Source organism: Chenopodium album, chromosome 8 (assembly GCF_948465745.1).
Source record: "Chenopodium album chromosome 8, dcCheAlbu1.1, whole genome shotgun sequence".
NCBI classification, from domain to species: domain Eukaryota; kingdom Viridiplantae; phylum Streptophyta; class Magnoliopsida; order Caryophyllales; family Amaranthaceae; genus Chenopodium; species Chenopodium album.
This window is the reverse complement of record NC_137841.1, coordinates 33,036,401-33,040,495: the sequence shown is the minus strand read 5'-3', so window position 1 is coordinate 33,040,495 and position 4,095 is coordinate 33,036,401.

Here is a 4,095-nt window from a genome sequence, read left to right as displayed (position 1 = left end):
ATCACAATGTCCAGCCACTGGACTGGCAGCTCTGTCTGTTTCGCCTGGGTGAACTACCTTCAACGTTCACCCGGGAAATAACCGAGGCGGCACAGCCGGCCAAGGTTAAGAATGTATTGGTAGGTACCTATGATGGTACCACTAACCCGGAAGATCACCTCATGGCTTACACCAACCCCATGTACTTACAAGGGTTGGATGATGCCACTTGGTGTCGATGCTTCCCGGCTACTTTGAAGGGCATTGCGAACAATGGTTTGGAAATCTGCCAGCCGGGCTCATTGATAGTTTCATGAAGCTTGCCTTCCTGTTTGCTTCCAACTTCTCAATGAACATCCCTGCTAAGAAAACAAGCCTAGACTTGAGCACCATTAAGCAGGGGGAGAGAGAAAGGATGCGCTCCTATGTCAGGCGGTTCAATCTGATTAGAATTTAGATTCAAGGTCTGTCTGATGACGTAGCTTTTACAGACTTTTTCAAGGGTTTGAGAGACGGGTCGACTTTTAAGTTCAACCTAGTCAGAAAAGGGGCTTTCACTTTACAGGCGGCCCTAAGGGAGGCGGAAAGCTATATTCAAGCAACCGACCTGTGTACGCCTGGTAATCAGTCGGACTCCAAGAAGTCTGACAAACAGAAAGATAGCCGGCCTGCTCAGCCGGCCAAAAAGAAAGAAGAGATGAAGAAAAGAAATGAAGTCTGGGCGGTTAGTTACTCTGATCAACCGTCCTAGAAGAAGAAGAAAGAATTTAAACCGTACGTCCCTAAGTACGAGTTTAACAAGGACTGCAACTCCATCCTCATGGAAATGAAGGATCGGCTTTCCCTAGAGAAGCCGAATCCAATGAAAAGTTCCATTCAATCAAGGAACAAAAATAAATTCTGCCAATATCATGAGGAAGTTGGCCATGACACCAACGACTGCTTCAGCCTTTAACGGGCGTTGGACCGTCTGGCTGACAAGGGTATGTTAAAGTCCTACACTTCTAAGTCCAAAGGGACTAATAAGAAGAATCCGGGGCAGTCGTCTAAGACCACCCAGCCTGCTAGTAGTTCGGACACTGACAAGGAGCCGATCTACACAATAGCAGGTGGGTTCTCATGCGGTGGCCCTACCATCCGGGGCACCAAGAGCCATCTGCGAAAGATGGACAAAGATGATGATGAGCAGGCGTCTGCAAGCTCCTACTTCCCAGACGTCCTGATCACTGAGAAGGACAGGGGCAGCGTCTGCATGATGACCCGGTCGTCATTGAATGTAAGGTTGCCAACTAGCTGGTTGGACGGATCCTTATTGACACCGGCAGCTCATCAGACATCATCAGCCTCCGGTGCCTGCAAAAGCTGAAATACAATGACAGCAGCATGCATCTAGTTACCCACCCCTTGGTTTGTTTTGGGGGTGGATGGTTTACCCAGTCGGAAGGGTTGATTTACCAATCCGGCTGGGTGAGAAAGGAAAAGGGCGACACCTGGTCGTCTAGTTCTTGGTCGTTGAGGAGCTGACCGCCTACAAAATTATTTTGGGCCGGCCAACCCTCAACGAAGCCAAGGCTGTAATCATCCCTTCCCTCATGCTCATCAAGTATGAGAGGGATGACGGCTCTGTTGGTTCCTTGAATGGGGATTAGAAGACGGCCTGGGAGTGCTATCTCTCAGCCGTCAAAGATAATGTGGCCCCAGTCGGCCAGGAACCAATAGACCTTGACAATGTCAAGGATGCCGACCCAGTACAAGCCCTACCAGCATCCGGGAAGAAAAGAAAGGCACCTCTGCTGGTGGAGGTGAAGAAAGAGAAAAAATAGCAATCACTAACCGGTGAACGGTCAGATGAGCTCCGTCCCCAACCGGCTGGAGAGCATGTTGACTTGGCCAGAGAGATAGGTGGAAATGGAAGACAGGTCCAAGTTGCTCAAAGATGCCAGTAGTCACAGTGAAAGAAAAAGAGGAAGACAGCCATAAAGCCATGAAAGCGTTCCACTCGTGCTTCTGTAAAGAGAAGAACCCTATCTCTGAAAGGCTTCTTTCGCGAGGAAGCACTTCGCTCACCACTTGAACGGACCGAAGGACACACCACAAGCTTCATTCAAGCATTTCCTCCATAAAGCAGTTCTTCCTTTCCATTTCATCACTTCAAAAACCTACCTTTCAAACTTTTATAGCAATCACGACAGCCGTCCGGAGCGTACTGTGAATGTTGGGACGGTTGCTTATGCTAAGTTGGGTGCAGACTTGCACCTTATGCTGAAAGAATTCAAAGACATTTTTGCCTTTGAAGTGGAAGAGATGCCAGGCGTCAGCCCAGATCTTGCTGCCCACAAACTCGCCGTGGACCCTTAGAAGAAGCCCATCCGGCAAAAGAAAAGAAATCACGGCGAGGAAAGAAGTCAGGTGGTAGCTGCCGAAGTTAAAAAGTTGTTGGACGCTGGGTTCATTCGGCCATGTAATTTCCCCGATTGGGTGGCGAATGTTGTGCTTGTAAAGAAGCCGAATGGTACTTGGCGTATGTGTGTTGATTACACAGACCTAAACAAGGCATGTCCCAAAGACAGTTATCCGCTTCCTAAGATCGACAGTCTGGTCGATTCGACAGTCGGGCATGCCTTGATGAGTTTTATGGATGCCTACTCCGGCTTCCATCAGATACCCTTGTGGAAGAAAGATCAAGAAAAGACGGCCTTCGTCACTGATCAGGGGTTATTCTGTTACACTGTGATGTCGTTTGGCTTGAAAAATGCGCCGGCTACATTCCAACGGATGATTAATAAGGTCTTTATTAATCAAATTGGGAGGAATGTAGAGGCGTACATTGATGACATGATAGTCAAATCCAAGCAGCAGGCGGATCACCTTGCTGATCTCCGAGAAACCTTCACCACACTCAGGCGGCATAAGGTTTTGTTAAATCCTAAGAAATGCGTCTTTGGTGTTGAGTCTGGGAAGTTTCTCGGATTCCTGATTGATCAAAGTGAGATAGAGGCTAACCCCGAGAAGATATAGGCGATAATTGACATGAAGTCGCCCCGCACTGTCAAGGAAGCGCAAAGACTAACCGGTTGCCTGGCGGAATTGGGGAGGTTCCTCAGCCGGTCAGGTGACAAATGCCTTTACTTCTTCCAAGCAATCAGGAAGAAGACCAGATTTGAGTGGGGGGATGATGCTGAGGCGGCTTTTCAACGGCTGAAAGAACACTTGCACTCTTTGCCAAGGCTTGTTAGTCCACTTCCTAAAGAGGTGTTATACATGTACCTAGCCATTTCAGATCATGCCCTCAGTGCTGTTCTCCTTGCTGAGAGAGACGGCGTTCAGCTCTCAGTCTATTTCATTAGCCATGTTCTAAAAAATGTTGAGCTCCGGTACCCCATGGTAGAAAAATTTGGCCTTGCCCTTTATATGGCTTTTAAGAAATTAAAACCGTATTTTCTGGCTCATCCGGTGGTAATTTACACCGACCAGCCCCTCAAGCGGCCAATGTCTACCTTGGAGTCATCCGGTAGAATGTTGAAATGGGCTATTGAAATGCAAAGTCTTGAAATCACTTTTGAACCTAGAGAGGCAGTGAAAGGTCAGGCGTTTGCCGACTTCATTGTTGAAGTGACACGGCCGGTGCAACCGGATAACATTGACCAGGTTTGGAAAGTGTAGGTAGACGGAAGCTCAACGAAGAATGGCTGCGGTGCAGGAATTATATATGAATCCCTTGAGGGGGACATATTTGATTATGCACTGCGATTTAAGTTTCAGGCCTCAAATATCGAGGCGGAGTATGAAGCCCTGCTAGTCGAAATCCGCATGTGTAAGGCAGCAGGGGCAACTAAAATTGACGCCTATTCTGATTCACAGTTGGTCGTTAGCTAGTATGAGGGAAAATATGAGTCAACTCATCCGGCTATGATCAAATACCTTCAGGCAGTCAAAGAAGAGGCTGGGGCACTTGAGGAATTCCGTTTGAATCAAGTGCCTAGGTCGGATAATAATCAGGCGGATGCGTTGTTCAAATTGGCTTCATCCGCCTGCTGTGATATGCCTCGGTCAGTCTTTTGGGAAGTTCTTGAAAAGAGAAGCATATATGAAAAGCCCATTGGAATTCTAGACTAA